The sequence below is a fragment of the Capra hircus genome, chromosome 14, assembly GCF_001704415.2.
Source record: "Capra hircus breed San Clemente chromosome 14, ASM170441v1, whole genome shotgun sequence".
In the NCBI taxonomy this organism is placed as follows: Eukaryota; Metazoa; Chordata; class Mammalia; order Artiodactyla; family Bovidae; genus Capra; species Capra hircus.
In genome coordinates, this window is record NC_030821.1 from 84862432 (window position 1) to 84888263 (window position 25832).

The following is a 25832-nucleotide window of genomic DNA, read 5'->3' on the forward strand; positions in this document are numbered from 1 at the left end:
AGTCAATGATTCTGGATATTGCACCGAAGCCAACTTTCAGAAATCAGGAATCTTGTCTGGAAGACAGAGGTTGATCAAAACTCCTGAGTTATCTACTTCCATTTGACTCTGACCTTGGGATAAACCCTAAAGTAGAAGCCTAGCCTGGACAGACATTCATGCATGCTATGTTGCTTCATTCGTGTCTGATTCTTTGCAACTCTATGGAATGTAGCCCACCAGGCTCCTCTGTCCATATGATTCTCCAGGCAAGAATACTGGAGCATGCTGCCATGACCGACTCCAAGGAAACTTCCAGACCCTGAGATCAAACTACATCTCTTATGTCTCTTGAAATGGCAAATGTGTTCTTTACTCCTAGTGCCACCTTGGAAGCCCAGTCTGTGCAGATATTCCTTCCCAGTTGTTCTGCACTCTAGATACTCTGGTCTTCCAAGGTGGAACTAGGGGTAAAGAACCCTCCTACCAATGCAGGAAACTAAGATGTGCCTGTTTGATCCCTGGCTTTGGAAGATCCTCTAAAATAGGGCATGGTAACCCACTTTAATATTTTTGCCTGGAGAATCCCATGGGCAGAGATGCCTGGTGGGCTACAGTCTGTAGGATCTCAGAGACTCAGACACAATTGAATCAACTTAGCACACATACATGCATGATGATAATAAAGCCTACCACCTGCATTTATGATAATATTAATAGAATTTAGCATACTGTGATTCTTAATAAATGAGTTGTTGTCACAGCGATGCTCCCTCCATCCTCATCATCATCATTCTCAAACTTGTCTTACCCTTTCAATTGAGAAAGTAGAACTTATTCTACAAGATTAATCCACTAGGGCCTTCTGTCTCTCCTTGGATTTTATTTCTTACTATCTAAGGACCATTTCCCTCTAACGTTTATTCTCTATGCCTTCTGATAGAATGGTATTCATTTTTCAACTAGTTGCTTTTTTCTGGATCTTTCCTGAGAGATGTAAATATTCTTTCATTAAAAATAAATTATGGAACTACATAACTTCTGCTATGTGGCTTCTTTTGCATGTATCCAGAATTTGGTTCCACTTGCCTCTTTGAGGTGGTAGGGTTTTTCCTTGTTGCTAATTATTGGGTATTTAATCATCCTGTATATTTTTCCTTACACTTCTCATTATTCTATAAATAACTCCTTCATTGAAATGTCACATTTAAACTCTCCTGTCTGTGCTTCTGCAGTATCCCAGGAACATGACAGACATGGATGCCTGTGAGCTTCATGGAGTCAGTGGAGTGCTAGGCTGATAGCTTTTAAGATTTTAATTATTTAAATTCTTTTGAAGGTTTAGTACAGGCAAGGTATTGAGAAATTCGATCAACAATGAATGGTAACTGGAAACTAATAGCAATTATATGACCAGATGTGCATTTCAGGAAAAGATGCTTGTTACTTATCTCAAGAAATAATTTCTCTTCTTTTCCAAAATTAGCCATTTTCAATCACTGATTCATTCTACACAAGAATATTTTCTCATGATTATTTCAGATTTAGAAGCAATATTAATTTAGCATGAAAAAGAGCAAATGGATTTCTATCCTTGTTTCCTTAGCCAAAATCACAGCTGTCCCACAGAGAAGAAAGCACATTATATGTTACAGGTACCTATATTCCTTTTAACTAAAACACACTAGAATAATTCATCTTTTGAAGCACAAAGAAAATATAAAATCTTAGTAAACATATCTTCACATATTATTAAAAATCAATTTGTCTGATAATCACATTTTGGAATAGTCTTTATTGTAGTAATGGTGTATTCAGAATTAAAGAGTCTTTGTCTTGTTATATTGAATTGTATGCAACTACTTTCTGTTTTTCTGCCTCTAACATCTTATGGAAATTTTAAAGATTACAAAATTGTAATTGCCAGATGGCAATATGATCATTAAGTTCAAATCAATTTTATTTTAGTTTCAATCATGAAATAAAATGATAATTTTATAATTAAAATGATATTTTTTTGTAATTTTTATTCATTACCATTGTTTCTTAACTTGAGCATATAGTTTAACATTTGCAAACAGATTATACCTGTGAATTTTTTTTCTCTATTAAACTCACCTTGGAGAGTTGTAATGTTTGATTGGATAAACGTTTTTGAAGATTAATATACTAAAAATGTATTAAGTAATTTACACTATGAACAGAAAAATAATACCAAATATGATACTCTATATATCATATTGTTGACAAAATTTGATAGATTTCTTGACACAAAAATAAATCAGAATAAAAATCCAGCAAAATATTGTCCCTCATTAGATGATATCAGCAAAATGATGAAATAGGAAGCCCTATACTTTCATTTCCCACTGGTATACAAATTCAATATTACATAGACAAGTTCCCATTATAAGACCAGAAGTGAGTCAAGAGGCTCCAGTACCACAGGTGAGCATGAAGCCAGCTGCATCAAAGCGAGTGCTTAAATTGGTGGCACTTACTTGCCAAGCCCTTCTGCCTCGCTCACAAGTCACATTCAAAAGAAAACTGCCAACTCAGACTGCCCCTGGAGAGGGAAAGAAAAGGCTGGTACAATCTGACTCTTTGAGAGGCTGTGTGACACACAAGTTTCTATCCTTTATGAACCTTGGTACTACAGGAAGGCATCAGGAAGGAGCACGAAGGGCAGAGACATTGGCTTGTACCAGCATGACTCTCTCTTGCAGCTACCCCTCCCTTTGGCTCAGTACACAGTCCGCCCAACTCAGAACACTCACAGACCTGTGAGCTCTAAACACCTGGAGGCCACTGAGAACAACAACAACAGAAACCAGTGTTTGCGGCTGCTGTAGAAAGCCTGTAGTACAGCAAACAGACAGGGTGAGGTGTGAGATATTACAGGCTCCTGGAAAAGTAAACTGGGAAAACATCACTAATTGGAAATTTACACACAGAAATTCAGAGAAAAATAATTCACAGAAAAGATTTGAGAAATGTCCAGATTTTCCAATTTGGTGAAGGTCGTCTGCCTATGAAGCTAATTTATAAAGACTGGCAGAGAAAAACACTTCCCAAAATGCATGAATTCTAACACAAAATAACAATGCACATACACATACACAAAACAGAATAATGTGCCCCAAACAAAGGAACAAAATAAATCCCCAAAAACTAACACTAAAGGAATGAAGGTTTATAAGTAACCTGAGAAAGATCCAAAATACTTAGAAGAAAGATGATTCAATGACCTCAAGATAACGGTGAATAAATAAAATGAGAATACCACCAAAGAGATAGAAACAACAAATAAATTTACAACTGAAGAATGCAATACTTGAATTAAAATTTTACTAGAGGGGTTTAACAGCAGATTTGATCAAGTACAAGAAAAAATTTATGAACTCAAAACAAGTCACTTTAAGTAATTCAATTACAGAAGCAGTAAGAAAAAAAATGCGATGAAGTTAAAAAAATAAGAAAGTCTAATTGGTTTATAGGAGATAATAAAGAAGACTAAAATAAAAATTATGGAATTTTCAGTAGGAAAAATGAGGGGGAAATGGAACAGAAATCTTATTTGAGTTAATAATGGCTGAAAATTTCTCAGACTGGGTAGAGATGGACATACAGAATCAAGTAGCACAACAGACTCAGTTAAGAAGAACTAAACAGAAGCAAGGTAACAATAAAAATTAGAATATAAATTTAAAAAAAGTATAAATAATAGAGAATAGAAAATATAAAATTGTTTAAAGTGAAGAGTTGGTTGTTTGAAAGGATAAATAAAATTGAGAAAGTCTTATTTAGATTAGCTAGGGAGAAAAAGAGTGAAGAGTCAGAATCATAAATGAGACAGGATACACTATAAATGAGGCCAAAGAAATGAAAACAACAACAGCATGGGGTTATTATGCAAAATTATACACCAACAAAGTAGATAACCTAGAAGAAATGGATACATTCCAAGAAACATATATCCTACCAAGAGTAAATTATGAACAAATAGAAAATGTAAACAGACCAATAACTACTGAAGTAATTGAACCAGTAATTGAAAACATCCTAGCAGAGAAAAACTCAGCATCAGATGGCTTCACTGGAGAAATCTATCAACCATGTACACAAAAATTTACAGAAACCCTTCTCAAAATCTTCAAAATAATTTAAGAACAAAAGACATTTCCAAATTCATTATGAGGTCAGTAGTTTTGCCATAGAAAAGCCTGACAAAAACAATGCAAAAAAAAGAGAAAGAAAGAAAACTGAAGATCTGATAAATATCAATGCAAAAACCCTCAACAAAGCAAGAGCAAACCAAATCTAACTGCACATTGAAAATATCAAGCATCAGGATAAATGGGGAAATTGGGTCTGACAGACACACAATCAGTTCAGTTCAGTTCAGTCACTCAGTCATGTCCGACTCTTTGCGACCTCATGAATTGCAGCACACCAGGCCTCCCTGTCCATTCCCAACTTCAGCAGTTCACTCAGACTCACGTCCATTGAGTCGGTGATGCCATCCAGCCATCTCATCCTATTATCCCCTTCTCCTCTTGCCTCCAGTTCCTCCAAGTATCAGAGACTTTTCCAATGAGTCAACTCTACGCATGAGGTGGCCAAAGTACTGGAGTTTCAGCTTTAGCATCATTCCTTCCAAAGAACACCCAAGACTGATCGCCTTTAGAATGGACTGGTTGGATCTCCTTGCAGTCCAAGGGACTCTCAAGAGTCTTCTCCAACACCACAATTCAAAAGCATCAATTCTTCCATGCTCAGCCTTCTTCACAATCCAAATTTCACATCCATACATGACCACAGGAAAAACCATAACCTTGACTAGGTGGACCTTTGCTGGCAAAGTAATGTCTCTGCTTTTGAATATGCTATCTAGTTTGGTCATAACTTTTCTTCCAAGAAGCAAGCATCTTTTAATTTCATGGCTGCAATCACCATCTACAGTGAACTTGGAGTCCTCAAAAAATAAAGTCTGACACTGTTTCCACTGTTTCCCCATCTATTTCCCATGGACTAATGGGAACAGATGCCATGATCTAAGAGCATTAAGCCAACTTAATGTTGAGTTTTAAGCCAACTTTTTCACTCTCTTTTTTCACTTACGCCAAAAGTCTTTTTAGTTCCTCTTCACTTTCTGTCATAAGCGTGGTGTCATCTGCATATCTGAAATTATTGATATTACTCTTGGCTGAAATAAAATTTAAAAATTCATATACTCAGAGTTCAGTTCAGTTCAGTCACTCAGTTGTGCCCGACTCTTTGCCACCGCATGCATTGCAGCACGCCAGGCCTCCCTGTCCATCACCAACTCCCGGAGCTCACTCAGACTCACATCCATTGAGTCGGTGATGCCATCCAGCCATCTCATCCTCTGTCGTCCCCTTCTCCTCCTGCTCTCAATCCTTCCTAGCATCACAGTCTTTTCCAATGAGTCAACTCTTCACATGAGGTGTCCAAAGTACTGGAGTTTCAGCTTTAGCATCATTCTTTCCAAAGAAATCCCAGGGCTGATCTCCTTCAGAATGGACTGTTTGGATCTCCTTGAAGTCCAAGGGACTCTCAAGAGTCTTCTCCAACACCACAGTTCAAAAGCATCAATTCTTCAGTGCTCAGCCTTCTTCACAGTCCAACTCTCACATCCATACATGACTACTGGAAAAACCATAGATTTGACTAGATGCACCTTACTCTGCAAAGTAATGTCTCTGCTTTTGAATATGCTATCTAGGTTGATCATAGCTTTCCTTCCAAGGAGTAAGTGTCTTTTAATTTCATGGCTGCAATCACCATCTGCAGTGATTTTGGAGCCCCCAAAAATAAAAAGTCTGACACTGTTTCCACTGTTTCCCCATCTATTTGCCATGAAGTGATGGGACTGGATGCCATGATCTTCATTTTCTGAATGTTGAGCTTTAAGCCAACTTTTTCACTCTCCTCTTTCACTTTCATCAAGAGGCTTTTTAGTTCCTCTTCACTTTCTGCCATAAGGGTGGTGTCATCTGCATATCTGAGGTTATTGATTAGGTGACCAAAATTCTAGTTCCAGTCCCAGCAACCTGAAGTCATTTTTTTTTTCAATAGTTTGATCTATTGTATAAGTTGTCCTATTTCATAGTGCTCTTCTAACAATGAAATATTATACAGTACAGTATATTAAAATAATGAAGAATCAAATAAATGAGCAATTGGTTTATCTGAGAAATGGTGTTCAAGTTAACAGTATAATTTTTAAAATAGAGAATACAGGTGTATTATTTTCTTTTTTTTTAATTTTTTATTTTTTTTTAATTTTAAAATCTTTAATTCTTACATGCGTTCCCAAACATGAACCCCCCTCCCATCTCCCTCCCCACAACATCTCTCTGGGTCATCCCCATGCACCTGCCCCAAGCAAGCTGCACCCTACGTCAGACATGGACTGGCGATTCAATTCTTACATGACAGTATACATGTTAGAATTCCCATTCTCCCAAATCATCCCACCCTCTCCCTCTCCCTCTGAGTCCAAAAGTCCGTTATACACTAACTGCCTTGAACAAGTCATTTACTTCTTTGTTCTGTGCCTGCGTATCAACAGAGGGTCAGTTCTTATTTTGTCCTTAAAACTGAAACCCATCACTTCCCATAGCAGACTAGATTCAAAATCCCACTATTTGTAAGAAATATAGGATGATGCAAGTTTTACTTTATTATAACTATTTGGGGTCAGCTGATACGAAGCAAGACATTACAAAAACATTTTATAAAAGCAATTGTGTGCTTATTTTAAATTACCTTTCATTACATCACAAGTATTTTAAAGTCACACAGCTTAAAATTTCCTAAACCAACCTAGAGGCTGCACCAGATTTTGATGTGATAGAAGGTAAGAATCGGAGGTCACTATAAGTGACCCATGGATATTAATTATTACTATGTATCGATTTATTTTAATGGAAAAACATACATTTTATTTAATTTTATTATTTTAAAAAATATTAATTTATTTTAATTGGAGGCTAATTACTTTACAATATTGCATTGGTTTTGCCATACATCAACATGAATCTGCCGTGGGAGTACACGTGTTCAGGATGGATATTGATTTTTAAAGGATGCATACTTTTCTTAACCCAAATCCAGTCCTTTTTTGTAGGAAAATCTTTGGATTGGATTAATATGGATGGGGAAAATATAGGTATGGAATAAAAAATCATTTTTGGTTTAAAAAATATCTTTAGTAGATTCTCATGCATGTCTCTTTACAATTTGAAAAGAACTGGAAAGTAGTAAAACTAAAGTGGGTGCTAAAATACACTTGAGTTATTTGTGAACATGCTGAAATTTTGTATTTAATCCCACGTTTTACAGTATTGATCTCAAGGTGTTCTCTATACACTTTAATCAGAATCAAAACTCTGGCTTCTAAGGACATCTCCAGACATACTAAATTAGAATCATGTTGAATGGATCCCAGGAATCTATATTTTACATAGACTTCCCAGGTGAAATATATGCACACAAAAACTCAAATGCCATTGCTTTATAAGGTTTGTATTTACAGTGGACTCTTGAACTAGATGAATTTAAACTGTGCAGGTCCAATTATACCCAGAGTTTTCCAATAGGAAATAAATTACAGTACCACATGATCCATGAATGGTTAAAGTCAGAGGTGTGGAACAGAAGATACAGAGGAACTGCATTTACTGAAGTCTAATTATAAGTTATACTTGGATTTTCAACTGCATGACGTTTTTGCACCCATAACATATGCGCTGTTCAAAGGTCAACTGTATATTTATTGCTTGAGTTCCCCTGCATACACTCAAAAAGTAAATATTAAGTAAAACTACATTCATTGGCATTAAAATTATATTTTAAATCTAGATCTTGATTGAAAATGCAGGTCATATATCTTTATTGAATTATCCCAATCCTGCAGATCGTACTTGATAATGAATACAACCTTCAACTCCAAACAACTAAGTACAGTTACTTACAGATCAGTCACTCTATGAAGTAGATTTGAAAGTTCAAAGAATAGCATAGAATATGATCCTAATGATCATACTCTGTTTCTTTTCAATCTCAAATAAACATCAATTTAAATATAAAAAAATATTGGTTTTTAATATTTTATTATTTATTTATTTACTTTACAATACTGTATTGGTTTTGCCATACATCAACATGAATCCACCACAGGTGTACATAAGTTCTCACTCCTGAACCCCCCTCCCACTTTCCTCCCCATACCATCCCTCTGGCTTATCCCAGTGCACCAGCCCCAAGCATCCTGTATCCTCTATTGAACCTAGACTGGCGATTCATTTCTTATATGATATTATACATGTTTCAATGCCATTCTCCCAAATGATCCCGCCCTCTCCCTCTCCCACAGAGTCAAAAAGTCTGTTCTGTACATCTGTATCTCTTTTGCTGTCTCGCATAAGGGTTATCGCTACCATCTTTGTAAATTTCATATATATGTGTTAGTATACTGTATTGGTATTTTTCTTTCTGGCTTACTTCACTCTGTATAATCAGCTCCAGTTTCATCCACCTCATTAAAATGGATTCAAACGTATTCTTTTGATGCCTGAGTAATTCATCAAAAGCATCATCATTTTACTCATCTATAAGTATACAAAAGAGTATAAATGTCTACTAATGGCAGTAACAGAAACTGGCTCATTCTAAATCTATTTCAGTCATTATATAACCTAATAATAAATGATTATCCAATTGTAAGTTGATCCATATTTTATTCTTTATATCATAGTTTTGTTGTATAGCATTTAATATTACTGACAATTAAGAAAAGTCATTATTAATTAAATCTAACAATATATTACTTCAAAATCAAGTATGTTAACTTTATTATCTCTACATAGGAAGAACTATCTTTGAAGAAAAATTTATTCAAATTAAGTCAACTGTAAAAGGTCTATGCCAAACATGAATGAAGAAGGGAAATTTAATAAGGGAACAGATGTTTTATGTTATGATATTTATGCTATTGCATGGCTTAATTTCAATTGCAGGCTTCAATCCTTTATCCAAGTTGGCATCAGACGTGGGACTCCTGGGCCAGAGATAAAGACTATTGTTCACAGCATAATAGGCAGCATGGAAACCAGTTCCCCATGCTTTCTAATCAAGATGGCCTTAACATCCTGGCTGGCTACAGTTCATAACTCACAAAGAGCTGGACACTACTGAGCACAGCAGAGAAGGACTTAAGGATCAAAGAATTTATTCCCTAGCTGCTAGAAGTGCCCTAACCAGTAGTTCTCAGCTGTTATTGAACTTTGGAAATTATTGCAACTGAAGACTGTTGCCTTGACAAAGACTGCTGCTTTTCCTGGCAGCAGCCTGAATCTAATGACAGGTGGATGTAGACATAGGAAATATTCTGTTCTCCTCTTCTCTACTTAACCAATCTGATATTTTGAGGGGTAAGTATTCAAACTCTATCAAAGCTCATCTACTCTTGTGTAGTCAATTCAGTTTCTTTCCCTGACCTTCTACAGGTGTTGACCCCAACAGCTCTGACTTGCTATCAACATCCATTTCTGCCTCTTGAATTCAACCTGTGACAGAAAAGATTTATGTTATATCCTTCTCCAAGATAAGTAAAAATTTATCACAATACTCTGTATGGAATAATAGTTATCATCTCTGTAGTTCTAATGGTCCTGTGGTCAAACAGTAAGGAAGTGCATGTAATGGAGTCAGTGTGGTTACATGATTGTATAAATAGGTATTCCACACGTGTGTTTATGCTTGTACACACACACACACACACACACACACACACACACAAATGGCCAGGGATGGTGGCCAAGAGGAGCTACTCCCCGTCCAAGGCCAGGGGTGGTGCCCAAGGCCAGGGGCGGCAGCCTGGAGGAGCAACCCCACGTTGAAGGAGCAGTGGGTGCATGGGCGCAGGAGGGCCTAGAGGAGCCATCCCATGTTGAAGGTCAGGAAGGGGAGCGGTGAGGAAATACCCCTCATCCAAGGTAAGGAGCAGAGGCTGCACTTTGCTGGAGCAGCCATGAGGAGATACCCCACACCCAAGGTAAGAGAAAGCCAAGTAAGATGATAAGTGTTGCAAGAGGGCATCAGAGGGCAGACACACTGAAACCATATTCACAGAAAACTAGTCAATCTTATCACACTAGGACCACAGCCTTGTCTAACTCAATGAAACTAAGCCATGCCCATGGGGCAACTCCAAGACAGGCGAGTCATGGTGGAGAGGTCTGGCAGAATGTGGTCCACTGGAGAAGGGAATGGAAAACCACTTCAATGTTCTTGCCTTGAGAACCCCATGAACAGTATGAAAAGACAAAATGATAGGATACTGAAAGAGGAACTCCCCAGGTCAGTAGGTGCCCAATATGCAACTAGAGGTCAGTGGAGAAATAAATCTAGAAAGAATGAAGGGATGGAGTCAAAGCAAAAACAATACCAAGCTGTGGATGTGACTGGTGATAGAAGCAAGGTCTGATGCTGTAAAGAGCAATATTGCATAGGAACCTGGAATGTCAGGTCCATGAATCAAGGCAAATTGGAAATGGTCAAACAAGAGATGGAAAGAGTGAACATAGACATTCTAGGAATCAGCTAACTAAAATTGACTGGAATGGGTAAAAAGAACTCAGATGACCATTATATCTACTACTGTGGGCAGGAATCCCTCAGAAGAAATGGAGTAGCCATCATGATCAGCAAGAGTCCGAAATGCAGTACTTGGATGCAATCTCAAAAGTGACAGAATGAGCTTTGTTCATCTCCAAGGGAGACCATTCAATACCATGGTAATCCAAGTCTATGCCCCAACCAGCAATACTGAAGAAGCTGAAGTTGAACAGTTCTATGAAGACCTACAAGACCTTTTTAGAACTAACACCTAAAAAAGATGTCCTTTTCATTATAGGGGACTGGAATGCAAAAGTACGAAGTCAAGAAACACCTGGAATAACAGGCAAATTTGGTCTTGGAATTCAGAATGAAGCAGGGCTAAGACTAATAGAGTTTTGCCAAGAACATGCACTGGTCATAGCAAACACCCTCTTCCAACAACACAAGAGAAGACTCTACACATGGACATCACCAGATGCTTAACACCAAAATCAGATTGATTATATTCTTTGCAGCCAAAGATGGAGAAGCTCTATACACAACAAAAACAAGACTGGGAGCTGACTGTGGCTCAGATCAAGAACTCCTTATTACCAAATTCAGACTCAAATTGAAGAAAGTAGGGAAAACTGCTAGACCATTCAGGTATGACCTCAATCAAATCCGTTATGATTACACAGTGGAAGTGAGAAATAGATTTAAGGGACTAGATCTGATAGACAGAGTGCCTAATGAACTATGTAATGAGGTTCATGACATTGTACAGGAGACAGGGATCAAGACCATCCCCATGGAAAAGAAATGCAAAAAGCCAAATGGCTGTCTGGGGAGGCCTTACAAATAGCTGTGAAAAGAAGAGAGGTGAAAAGCCAAGGAGAAAAGGAAAGATATAAGCATCTGAATGGAGAGTTCCAAAGAATAGCAAGAAGAGAGAAGAAAGCCTTTTAAGCGATCAACGCAAAGAAATAGAGGAAAAGAACAGAATGGGAAAGACTAGAGATCTCTTCAAGAAAACTAGAGATACCAAAGGAATATTTCATGAAAAGATGGGCTTGATAAAGGACAGAAATGGTATGGACTTAACAGAAGCAGAAGATATTAAGAAGAGGAGGCAAGAATAAACAGAAGAACTGTACAAAAAGGATCTTCAAGACCCGGATAATAACGATGGTGTGATCACTCATCTAGAGCCAGACATCCTGGAATGTGAAGTCAAGTGGGATTAGAAAACATCACTATGAACAAAGCTAGTGGAGGTGATGGGATTCCAGTTGAGCTGTTTCAAATCGTGAAAGATGAAGCTGTGAACGTGCTGTACTCAATGTCAGCAAATTTCGAAAACTCAGTAGTGGCCACAGGACTGGAAAAGGTCAGTTTTCATTCCAATTCCAAAGAAAGGCAATGCCAAAGAATGTTCAAACTATCGCACAGTTGCACTCATCTCACATGCTAGTAAAGTAATGTTCAAAATTTTCCAAGCCAGGCTTCAGCAATACGTGAACCGTGAACTCCCTGATGTTCAAGCTGGTTTTAGAAAAGGCAGAGGAACCAGAGATCAAATTGCCAACATACACTGGATAATGGAAAAAGCAAGAAAGTTCCAGAAAAAAACATCTATTTCTGCTTTCTTGACTATGCCAAAGACTTTGACTGTGTGGGTCACAATAAACTGTGGAAAATTCTGAGAGAGATGGGAATAACAGACCACCTGACATGCCTCTTCAGAAATCTGTATGCAGGTCAGGAAGCAACAGTTAGAACTGTACATGGAACAACAGACTGATTCCAAATAGGAAAAGGAGTACATCAAGGCTGTATATTAACACCCTGCTTATTTAACGTATATGCAGAGTACATCATGAGAAACCCTGGACTGGAAGAAACACAAGCTGGAATCAAGATTGCCGGGAGAAATATCAAAAACCTCAGATATGCAGATGACACCACCCTTATTGCAGAAAGTGAAGAGTAATTAAAAGCCTGCTGATGAATGTGAAAGAGGAGATTGAAAAAGTTGGCTTAAAGCTCAACATTTAGAAAATGAAGATCATGCCATCCAGTCTCATCACTTCATGGGAAATAGATGGGGAAACAGTGAAAACAGTGTCAGACTTTATTTTTGGGGGCTCCAAAATCACTGCAGATGGTGATTGAACCCATGAAATTAAAAGACACTTACACCATGGAAGAAAAGTTATGACCAACCTAGATGGCATATTCAAAAGCAGAGACATTACTTTGCCAACTAAGGTCCGTCTAGTCAAGGCTATGGTTTTCACAGTAGTCATGTATGGATATGAGAGTTGGCTGTGAAGAAGGCTGAGTGCCAAAGAATTGATGCTTTTGAACTGTGCTGTTGGAGATGACTCTTGAGTGTCCCTTGGACTAAAGGAAATCCAACTAGTCCATTCTGAAGGAGATCAACCCTGGGATTTCTTTGGAAGGAATGATGCTAAAGGTGAAACTCCAGTACTTTGACCAACTCATGTGAAGAGTTGAATCTTTGGAAAATACTTTGATGCTGGGAGGGACTGGGGGCAGGAGAAGAGGACGACAGAGGATGAGATGGCTGGATGGCATCACTTACTTGATGGATGTGAATCTGAGTGAACTCCGGGCTTTGGTGATGGACAGGCAGGCCTGGCGTGCTGTGATTCATGGGGTTGCAAAGAGTCATACAGACTGAGCGACTGAACTGAACTGAACTGAACATCTGTATCCTGGCAGTTTGTGTAGTTCTCTTTATTGTGGAGTTTTTCCTTGCTGTGGGTGGGGTTGTACAGGTGGCTTGTCAAGGTTTTCTGGTTAGGGAAGCTTTTGTCAGTGTTCTGGTGGGTGGCGTGGATTTCTTCTCTCTAGAGTTCAATGCAGTGTCCAGTAATGAGTTATGAGATGTCAGTCAGTTTGGAGTAAGTTTTGCCAGCCTCTAGTTTGAAGCTCAGGGCTATGTTCCTGTGTTGCTGGAGAATTTGCATGATATATCTTGCTCTGGAATTTGTTGACCCTTGGGAGGTGCTTGGTTTTAGTGCAGGTATGAAGGTGTTTGATGAGCTCCTGTTGATTAATGTTCCCTGGAGTCAGGAATTCTCTGGTGTTCTCAGGATTTAGACTTACACCTCCTGCTTCTGGTTTTCAGTCTTATTTTTACAGTATCCCCAAGACTTCTCCATCCATACAGCGCTGTTGATATAACATCTCCTTTCAAAGACAACAGGCTGCTTTTCTGGGTGCCTGATGTCCTCTACCAGCATTCAGAAGTTGTTTTGTGGAATTTACTCAGTGTTCAAATGCTCTTTTGATGAATTTGTGAGGGAGAAAGTGGTCTCCCCTTCCTATTCCTCCACCATCTTAGAACCACCCCCTGAAAACCTACATACAATTTTAAAAAGTAACTTTCTAAAAATTTTGCAAGGTTATGTAGGCAAGGAAAAGATAAATTCAATATAATATTTCAAGATATATAAAACTAACAGTTCATTTAAAATGTCAAGCATGTGCTAAAATGAATCACAATGGGAAAATGCTGGATATATGCTCATGTAAGTTTGAGGTTTTATATAACCCTTTAACGTTTTGAAATTAAGGAAGATATGTTGGAATTGAAACTTTGTTTCAGTCATAGATCTCAAAAATTAGCCCCTTTCTGGTTCTCCTCTTTTTCCTTCTTTCCTTCCCCTCTTCCTTCTTTGACTCTACATCCTCCTCCTTCTTTGACTCTACATCCTTCTCCTTCTTTCTCCTTCTTCCCCTTCTCCTTCTTCCTTTTCATCTCTCTTAAGACTTGAGCCATAGTTTAAAAAAACAGGACTGTAGCAGTTACGATTTACACAGGGCTAAAAAAAAGAAGTGATATGGCTTTTAAGTGGCATTTTTCCTAGTACCATTTTTATCTTTAAAATGAAGGTCTATAAACATTATAGTAAAATATGAAGTCACAAATGCGATAATTACTATTGGAGAAATATTAAGATTGGAAAAAAATGTCGATTTCTAAGTACAAAGATGATGAGATAAAATTAGGAAAGAATAATAAGGGCTGTAAAGACTTACTTTTCAGCATTTGAGTTTAGATTTCACTTTTAAAAGGGGGCATTAAATAAATAAAATGAGATTTGGAAGGATTCATGCATATGTAGTCACTACTCATGAGAAACTGCATATGGTGACCACTTAGTCCAGCTTACCCATTGTAATTCTTGTTAATACCAGTTGTCCTACAAATTTGTCTCTGTTTTAATTGCTTTAGTGTTTATTGCTTTCAAGAATGTTCTCATATTGATGCTCTTGCTATGGACCAACATGGAACACCAGAGGGAGGATAAAAAAAGAAGACAATATCCAAGATCAACACAAGGATTGCAACATTATTCTATATAAAAAAGGGTGATCCAAAAAGCATGGAAAATAAAACATTCAATTTGCATACATTGGAAGTTAAGCATTTTTATTTATTTTTAATATAAATTTATTTTAATTGGAGGTTAATTACTTTACAATATTGTATTCATTTTGCCATATATCAACATGAATCTGCCACAGGTATACACGTGTTCCCCATCCTGAAACCCCCTCCCTCTTCCCACCCCTCACCATCCCTCTGGGTTGTCAGTGCACAGCCCCAAGCATCCAGTATCAAATACTAATGAAGTCTATCTACAGTGTTGTTTGGCTTTTATAATTTATTTTTTTCCTTTGAAGTTGTGATATAAATTTAACATCTGGCTATTGTTCAATGAAACCTACCTATTCAGGTATTTTTCTTTTTTAAAGATAAATGTTTTCAGAGAAGCAGAGACTAGAATTGTCATTGCCAGGGGCTTGGGTACAAGGGAAAATAAGCAGGTATTGATCCAAAGGTAGAAAGTGTTAGTCATGCAGGAAGAATAATTGCTAGAGATCTATTGTACATCATAGCACCTAGAGTAAACAACCCTATACATTCTAATTAAAAATTTGCCAAGGATGTTGTGTTCTTATCACCAAAAAAAAAATGATTTAAAAATGAGGTTAGAAGAGTCTTTTATGGGTGATGTATTTATGAAATTGATTGCTTGATAGTTTCATCTCTGTACTTATCTCCAGACGCATCAACTTTTATGGATGGGTTATTGTGTCCTATTCAGCTCTCAGTAAAGTGTTTACAAAAAGAGAAGTAAATATTTGCACTTAGACAAACAAATGTATTCCTATCCCTACATAATATTAATTTCTAGATTGAGAAGATTGCCCTTGAGTAATCAGCAGTGTTGAGGCTCAGGTAACCTTAATTCTAAATACCATTGAGTTTATGCTTTGAAGTCAGCCTATTTGACTTGAAATCTCCATTCCAATATTGACTGGTTTCTTAAAATTCTGCAGATTGATGAACTTGTACGGAAAGGTGTTAACTAAAAGTTAGATAAGTCATTGGTTGCTATGAACTTAAAAAAAAAAAAAAACTGTGTAAAACTTTTAGACATTAATTATTTATCTATATTTTTTCCTCCTATGTCAGTTTGGGAATATAAAGAAGAAAATAAGCATACCCTACTTTCAATGTATTTTTAATCTCAGAAAGAGATAGTTACATGAGAAGAATGATAACAAAGTGTAAAATTTGCCATAATGACTAAAATTCACTATAATTATATGACAGGAAAATTCCTTAAACTCCCTGGTGAAGTCTGAGAAGATTTCAGATTGAGGGAGAATTAAAGGTGAAATATGAAAGGTTAGAAGGAATTGAAATAGCAGACAATATAATATCAATATCTACACTTTAAAGGAAAGTTATTTTTCTTCGGTAATACTGGAGTGTTGCTGGAATAAACGTCCTCTTCAAAACTAAAGGGGGCTTCCCTGATGGCTCAGTGATAAAGAATCTGCCTACAGTGCAGGAGTCACAGGAGACAGAAGTTCAGTCCCTAAGTTGGGAAGATTGGTGTGGCATGGCAGCCCACTCCAGTATTCTTGCCTGGAGAATCCAATGGAAATAGAAGCCTGGTGGGCTAGGGTCCATAGGGTCACGAAGAACCGGGGCACAACAGAAACGACTTGGTATACAGAGTAGTAGTAGTGTAGTGTTAGTCACTCAGTCGTGTCTGGCTCTTTGGGACCCCGTGGACTCTAGCCCACCAGGCTCCTCTGTCCATGGGATTCTCCAGGCAAGAATACTGGAGTGAGTTGCCATACCCTTCTCCAGGGGATCTTCCTGACCCAGGAATCGAACCAGGGTCTCCTGCATTGCAGGCATATTCCTTACCATCTGAGCTATACGGAGGCCCCTTAGCATACATGCACACGTGCAAAGGCAAAGGAGTGGGCCAACTGCTTAGAAATAAGTGTATGTTCTGCTCCTTGGATGATGGGGCAACACTGAGGGTTTTTCATTGAAAGAGGTATGTGTGTATATTTAAGTATCAACTTCATAGCAATGTTAAGTATAAATTGGAAAATTAAAAGATAAAACTCATTGCATTCGTCATTTTATTTGGTGAGATTTTGTGACAAATAATTTTAGAATGACATTATTTATATTTCCTGAAAGTCTCAGAAGATATATAGCTAACAAGGAATGGAGACAGACAATTCTGTATTTTTAAAGACAGTTCTCTTGTTAATATTATTTTTTCTATCACTTCATATACTCACTTCAATTTAGAGATTCTAAGAAATATTACTTAATTTTTTGGATATGCCTCAGATCTAATATATTCTTTACATTTTTCTTCATGTATTGTGATAATAAACTTTTCAATGTAAAAAAATAAAGGTGACCGATGGCAGTGAGAAAGTTGAGTAATAATCATATTTCAATTCAGTTCAGTTCAGTCACTCAGTCACACCTGCTTCTTTGCAACCAGATGAATCGAAGCACACAAGGCCTTCCTGTCCATCACCAACATCCAGAGTTTACCCAGACTCATGTCCATCAAGTTGGTGATGCCATCCAACGATCTCATCCTCTGCTGTCCCGTTCTCCTCCTACCCTCGATCTTTCCCAGCATCAGGGTCTCTTCAAATGAGTCAGCTCTTTGCATCAGGTGGCCAAAATTTTGGAGTTTTTGCTTCAACATCAGTCCTTCCAATGAACACCCAGGACCAATCTTCTTTAGGATGGACTGGTTGGATCTCCTTGCAGTCCAAAAGACTCTCAAAAGTCTTCTCCAACACCACAGTTCAAAAGAATCAATTCTTTGGTCCTCAGCTTTCTTTGTCATCCGAGTCTCACATTCATACATGACTACTGGAAAAAAGCACAGCCTTGACTAGACAGACCTTTGTTGGCAAAGTAATGTCTCTGCTTTTTAATATGCTGTCTAGGTTGGTCATAAATTTCCTTCCAAGGAGTAGGCATTGTTTAATTTCATGGATGTAATCACTATCTGCAGTGATTTTGGAGCCCCTCAAATTAAATCTGTTTCCACTATTTCCCCATGTATTTGCTATGAAGTGATGGAACCAGATGCCATGATCTTAGCTTTCTGAATGTTGAGCTTTAAGCTGAGCTTTAAGCCATCTTTTTCATTCTCCTCTTTCACTTTCATCGAGAAGCTCGTCAGTTCTTCACTTTTTGCCATAAGGGTGGTGTCTCTTGGCAGAACTGTTAGCCTTTGCCCTGCTTCATTCTGTGCTCCAAGGCCAAATTTGCCTGTTTCTCCAGATGTTTCTTGACTTCCTACTTTTACATTCCAGCCCCCTATAATGAAAAAGACATCTTTTTTGGGTGTTAGTTCTAAAACGTCTTGTAGGTCTTCATAGAACCGTTCAACATCAGCTTCTTCAGTATTACTGGTTGGGACATAGACTTGGATTACCGTGATATTGAATGCTTTGCCCTGGAAATGAACAGAGATCATTCTGTCGTTTTTGAGATTGCATCCAAGTACTGCATTTTGGACTCGTTTGTTGACTATGATGACTACTCCATTTCTTCTGAGGGATTCCTGCCCACAGTAGTAGATACAATGGTCATCTGAGTTAAATTCATCCATTCCATCTTAGTTTGTTGATTCCTAGAATGGTGACATTCACTCTTGCCATCTCCTGTTTGACCACTTCTAATTTGCCATGATTTGTGGACCTAACATTCCAGATTCCTATGTAATATTGCTCCTTACAGCATTGGACTTTGCTTCCATCACCAGTCACATCCGTAATTGGGTGTTATTTTTGCTTTGGCTCCATCCGTTCATTTTTTCTGGAGTTATTTCTCCACTCATCTCCAGTATTATATTGGGCACCTACCAACCTGGGGGTGGGGGACTTCCCTTGTGTCACAGCTGGTAAAGAATGTGCCTGCAATGCGCGAGACCTGGGTTCAATCCCTGGGCTGGGAAGATTCCCTGGAGAAAGGAACGTCTAACCTCTCCAATATTCTGGCCTAGAGAATTCCATGGATTGTAGACTCCATGGGGTTGCAAAGAGTCAGACACAATGTGGAGCACAATAAACTGCAAAATTCTGAAACAGATGGGAATACCAGACCACCTGACCTGCCTCTTGAGAAACCTATATGCAGGTCAGGAAGCAACAGTTAGAACTGATCATGGAACAGACTGGTTCCAAGTAGGAAAAAGGAGTATGTCAAGGCTGTATATTGTCATCCCGCTTATTGAACTTATATGCAGTGTACTTCATGAGAAATGCTGGGCTGGAAGAAGCACAAGCTGGAATCAAGATTTGTGGGAGAAATATCAATAACCTCAGATATGCAGATGACACCACCCTTATGGCAAAAAGTGAAGAGGAATTAAAAAGCCTGTTGATGAAAGTTAAAGAAGAGAGTGAAAAAGTTGGCTTAAAGCTCAACATTCAGAAAACGAAGATCATGGCATCTGGTTCCAACACTTCATGGCAGATAGATGGGGAAACAGTGCAAACAGAGTCAAACTTTATATTTTTGAGCTCCAAAATCACTGCAGATGGTGATTGCAGCCATGAAATTAAAAGATGCTTCCTCTTTGGAAGGAAAGTTATGACCAACCTAGATAGCATATTGAAAAGCAGAAATATTACTTTGCCAACAAAGCTCCATCTAGTCAAGGCTATGTTTTTCCAGTAGTCATGTATGAATGTGAGATTTGGACCGTGAAGAAAGCTGAGAGCTGAAGAATTGGTGCTTTCGAACTGTGGTGTTGGAGAAGACTCTTGAGAGTCCCTTGAACTGTAAGGAGATCCAACCAGTCCATTCTAAAGGAGATCCATCCTGGATGTTCATTGAAAGGAGTGATGCCAAAGCTGAAACTCCAATACTTTGGCCACCTCATGTGAAGAGCTGAGTTATTGGAAAAGACCCTGATGCTGGGAGGGATTGGGGGCAGGAGGAAAAGGGGACAACAGAGGATGAGATGGCTGGATGGCATCACTGACTCAATGGAGATGAGTCTGAGTGATCTCTGGGAGTTGGTGATGGACAAGGAGGCCTGGTGTGCTATGATTCATGGGGTTGCAAAGAGTCGGACATGACTGAGCGACTGAACCGAACTGAACTGACCTGGGGAGTTCATCTTTCAGTGTCCTATCCTTTTGCCTTTTCATAATGTTCATTGGGTTCTCAAGGCAAGAATACTGAAGTGGTTTTCTATTCCCTTCTCCAGTGGACAACATTCTCTCAGATCTTTCCACCATAACCCATCCATCTTGGATGTATTATAAACACACAGACACACACAGACACACACACACACACACACATGAAGGATTAGGTCCATTGTATAAGAACATATCTGCATAGGTGATAAAACTCTATCAGAAAATTTATTTTAAATGGACAAATATGCACAAGTGATAAAACTCTATAAGGAAACATTTTATATTGATTTTTTTATGATGGACTATTGACTAAGGAAAATAGTCAAGAATGGAGCTATACAAACATAATTATTCAGATTTATATTGCCATTTTGATTCTATATCTGTGAATACTCACACACTCACAGAACTCTGTATTTGTAGAAAATGCTTAGAACTCACAGCTTAACTATAATTCTGACATTTTAGTATTAAATTTGTCATAAAATATGCTAGATTTTCAAAAATTCTAGCTTTCAATTGGGATTAGTCTCATAAGGGGCTTCTTTTACAACACATAGTGATTATAGTACATGAGCATGATCTATCCTAGCTTGGCCAGAAAAAAAAAAAATAAATAAATAAAATATGACCTCATAGATTTCTTTCCAAATCTTCAGTCTTATAAAACAAAGGTTCCTTCTTCCTCCACCAGTGAATATTGGATGAAAGTTAAAAATTATATTGCATTATTCTCAATTTCTGACTTTGGTTCCCTGGCCAACATCCATGATCACAATAAACACTCTCAATTGAATTTTCTGAAATTTATTAAAATATATTGTGTACTGGTAAAAAGTAAAATAATCCTATATAATTTACCTGAATATCTTTTTTATTATTACCATATTTAGTTCATAATGAAAGCTGATAATAAAGTACAATTTAATATATACTTTATATTACATAAATATGTTATATGCCTATTAGAAAATTCTCAAAGTAAATAATTTTAATCTGATTTTGTAATCTATTTTGAAAGCAATCTCTTTGCACATGTATGCATTTTGTATAATACATTTTAACAAAAGTCTTGATTTTCTTACCTGTTGACATTATTTAAAATCATCTTCTCTCTTTCTGAAAAATTAGATAAATAAATGAATAAAAGTTAATGGAAAACATGTGGAGAACTAAGAATATATTTTCCTAAGATTTTAATTATTAGTATTTATAAAACATGTAAAAGTACAGTGCAATTTATCCCACTGGCAAGTGTAGAATGGTCCATGAATCTTGTATATTATAAAAATAAAAAAAATAATTTTCACAAAGCAATTCAATAATTGTTTTTCTTTTCAAGTTATAACAAAACATAATATATGTTGCTTGCAGTAAAATTGTATTGCAAATTTAAAATATTTCTCAAGAAAATATATGAATCTCTCAGAATGTATAGAATATAAAATTGCCATTTATTCTATATTCTTTCCTCCTTCAAAATTAAGATCAAATGAATAGTATGTATCTTTAGTTTTAAAATAGACCATATATTTATATATAACTTGTGTGTCATTTATATATGCCACTGAATTCACTTTGGATAAAAATATATTTTATATTATTAGTTTTAAAGTTATGATTAATAATTGCTAACAATTAAATTTAATAAATCAATGTTAAAAATATATTCTTCATTATAAATAGTTGCTTCATCATATATTTTTTCAAATATATTTTCAAAACTATCTTTCCCAGGCTAAAGTGGAATACACATTAAGCACAGTTTCACAAAAGGTAGTTTTTACAGTAAGTTTCCACTGCAAGCATGCTTCACAATGCATATGTGATTGTCAGGCTTGAGTGACTGGGAGGGTCTGACATGCTAGACTGTCTACAAAAGCAGGTTTCAATAGATCATATATCAGTCAGAAATTTGATATTCTAATCTTAAGAGACTCATTGTAAAAAATAATAATAATAATAAGTAAATGCTTACAAGCCTACAAAAGAAAATACTACAACTACCCAATTTATTTTTGTCTGACATAAGCATTTTTTCCACCAGATTAAAAACAACCCTTATCTACAATAGTTTTTTTTTTTTTTTTTTTGCTTGTTTTTTCTTACTAAATTCTTACCAGATGTTTAGGTCTTAGGCAGTTAGAATTTTAATAATAATAATAATAATATCCTAAATGGCAGAAGAGCCTGGCTTGTGAAATAGTACAATTAGGTGGTGAAACCAGCACCAAGCATTCATCAGTGAAGACAGGAAATCGTCATGCCATCTCATCTACCTTAGTTACAACCTATCAGTATGTTCAAGCCTAAATGTTTGTATCCCTAGCCAAAAGTGTTGTGTTTGTTTTTAATATAAATTTATTTATTTTAATTGGAGGTTAATTGCTTTACAATATTGTATTGGTTTTGCCATACATCAAAATAGTTCAGGATGGGGAACATGTGTATAGCCAAAGGTTTTAAGGCAAAAAAAACACATTTTCACAGACCACCAATTATTTTCTTTTTAAGAATATGTTTTCAGGAACTATAAATCAAGTCAATATGCAACATTTCAAAGACACCACTACTACTACAATTAATACACAAGATAATAAGTAACTTACAAAACTTACACTTTTAAAATACATGCTAAAATACTTTCCCCATCAGATGAGCCTCTTATACTATCACAGTAATATGATTTGTGTGTCCCAGAGAGGGAAGATGGTGTATAGATCATTATCTTGGGAAGGACTCTAGTATCTCAAATAATATATCTAGATAATACTCATTTGTCAGACAGAGGTGCAAGTGACATCTTAGCTATTCATAAAGAATTGCTGTCTTCCTAAGCACTTGGAAAAAAGAAATATCAGTTCAGTTCAGTTCAATTCAGCCGCTCAGTCGTGCCCGACTCTTTGTGACCCCATGAATCGCAGCACGCCAGGCCTCCCTGTCCATCACCAGCTCCCGGAGTTCACTCAAACTCATATTCATCGAGTCAGTGATGCCATCCAGCCATCTCATTCTCTGTCGTCCCCTTTTCCTCCTGCTCCCAATCTCTCCCAGCATCAGGGTCTTTTCCAATGAGTCATTTCTTTGCATGAGGTGGTCAAAGTACTGGAGTTTCAGCTTTAGCATCATTTCTTCCAAAGAACATCCAGGGCTGATCTCCTTCCGAATGGACCGGTTAAATCTCCGTACAGTCCAAGGGACTCTCAAGAGTCTTCTCCAGCACCACAGTTCAAAAGCATCAATTTTTCAGCACTCAGCTTTCTTCACAGTCCAACTGTCACCTCCATACATGACCACTGGAAAAACCATAACCTTGACTAGATGGACCTTTGTTGGCAAAGAAATGTGTCTGCTTTTGAATATGCTATCTAGCTTGGTCATAACTTTTCTTCCAAGGAGTAAAGAGTCTTTTAATTTAATGGCTGCAGTCACCATCTGCAGTAATTTTGGAGCCCTCCCCCCACAGAAAATAAAGTCTTACACTGTTTTCACTGTTTCCCCATTTATTTCCCATCAAGTGATGTGACCAGATGCCATATTCTTCGTTTTCTAAAGGGTGAGCTTTAAGCCAACTTTTCCACTCTCCTCTTTCACTTTTATGAAAAGGCTTTTTAGTTCCTCTTCACTTTCTTCCATAAGAGTGGTGTCGGCCCGTCTGATGCTCTTTCGCTCGGAGAGCTTTCCTTTGGCGGTGCAGCCTGGGCCGTGGAAGTCTGTGACCCGAAGGATTGGGGGAATCGGACTTGCGGTTTTTGAGAAGGGTGGCCCGCGAGGGCTCCTCGGAGAATAGAAGTTTGAGAATTGTGGGCTGTTGCTGGAAACCCGTTCCTCGCCGCCGTTTGCACGCCTGGGCCGGGGTAACCGCCTACGGGAGACGCCAGGAGGGAAGAGATTTCCACCTTAGACTGTTGCTGCCCAAAGATTTACAGCTGAGGAACGCCAGATTACTATGTAGTTGGCAGCTGAAAGCAGTACTTAATGGATATCATCACATAGTACAACAGAGAATGCAGCAGTCTCCTGATCTAGTGAGTTTTATGATGGAGTTGAAGATGCTTTTGGAAGTTGCTTTAAAGAATAAAAAAGAACCATATGTACTACCTCCTTCTCCCAAGTTCTACTCAAGCCTTATTGGAGAAATAAGAGCTCTTGGTTGGGATAAGCTTGTGTATGTGGATCCTTGCTTTAGTACCATCAAGTTAAAAGCAGATGTTTCTGGTAGAGAGCATCTAATCACTGTCAAGTTGAAGGCGAAGTACCCTGCAGAATCACCAGATTGTGTTGTGGATTTTCCAGTTCCATTTTCTGTTTCCTGGACACCACAGAGCTCCTTAATAAGCATTTATAGTCAGTTTTTGGCAGCATTGGAATCACTGAAGACATTCTGGGATGTTATGGATGAAATTGATGAGAAGACTTGGGTACTTGAGCCAGAAAAACCTACACGGAGTGCTACAGCACGCAGAATTGTATTAGGGAATAACATTTCAATAAATATAGAGGTAGACCCCAGGCATCCCACTATGCTTCCTGAGTGCTGTTTTCTTGGAGCTGACCATGTGGTAAAACCTCTGGGAATTAGGCTGAGCAGAAACATACATTTGTGGGATCCAGAAAACAGTCTGTTACAAAATTTGAAAGATGTTTTAGAAATTGACTTTCCAGCTCGTGCTATCCTGGAAAAATCTGATTTTTCTATGGATTGTGGGATTTGTTATGCCTATCAACTTGATGGTGCCATTCCTGATCAAGTGTGTGATAATTCACAGTGTGGCCAATCTTTCCATTATATATGCTTATATGAGTGGTTGAGAGGACTACTGACTAGTAGACAGAGTTTTAACATCATGTTTGGTGAATGTCTGTATTGTAGTAAGCCAATTACCTTGAAAATGTCTGGGAGAAAAGCCTGAAATAAGAATGCAGCATTCCTGTGAAGAGCTAGAAACTTAAATTATGAAAAGGATTTTATTTGATAACTTCAGAGAAAATATAAAGCAAGACATACTAATATCAAAAGAAAAATAATGGTGAAGGCATAATAATATATATCTACTTTTATCTCTTCGCTAAATGTAAACTGGGACACTGTAAACCAGAATCCTGTAGAACTGTCTAATTCTGTGACCTCCATACCATTTGTAGAAGTGTTTGTGTACCAAGATGGAGAGCTTGACTTGTTGAACATATCTGGATTGGTAAAATCTTGATGGGGTTCATAAAATGAATTTGGGAATTGTATACAGCTGGATTCGTGTGGAGAACTTTTTACGTCATTTTGAAATTCTTGAGACTCACAATATTTTTGTCTTCTTCTTGTGCTTTCCTATGAGAAAATACATATTTATTATGTGTTAGGTTTGAGTTATCCAAGTATTTTAGTATACTCTTTAAGAATGCTAAATAAAATGTGTTACATAAAAAAAAAAAGAGTGGTGTCATCTGCATATCTGCAGTTATTAATAGTTCTCCTGGCAATCTTGATTCCAGCTTGTACTTTTTCCAGCCCAGCGTTTCTCATGATGTACTCTGCATATAAGTTAAATAAGCAGGGTGACAATACACGGCCTTTACATACTCCTTTTCCCTTTTGGAACCAGTCTGTTGTTCCATGTCCAGTTCTAACTGTTGCTTCCTGACCTACATATAGGTTTCTCAAGAGGCAGCTCAGGTGGTCTGGTATCCCCATCTCT

General features: G+C 37.5%; 1 pseudogene across 1 annotated transcript in view; it reads left to right on the forward strand.

Moving 5' to 3' along the window:
• LOC108637487 overlaps positions 1-25144 on the forward strand; it is a 123445-nt pseudogene extending 98301 nt beyond the window's left edge. Inside the window, exon 3 of the transcript XR_001919097.1 lies at positions 23900-25144. The product of XR_001919097.1 is annotated as an E3 ubiquitin-protein ligase FANCL pseudogene (transcript). The remainder of the gene's footprint in view (positions 1-23899) is intronic.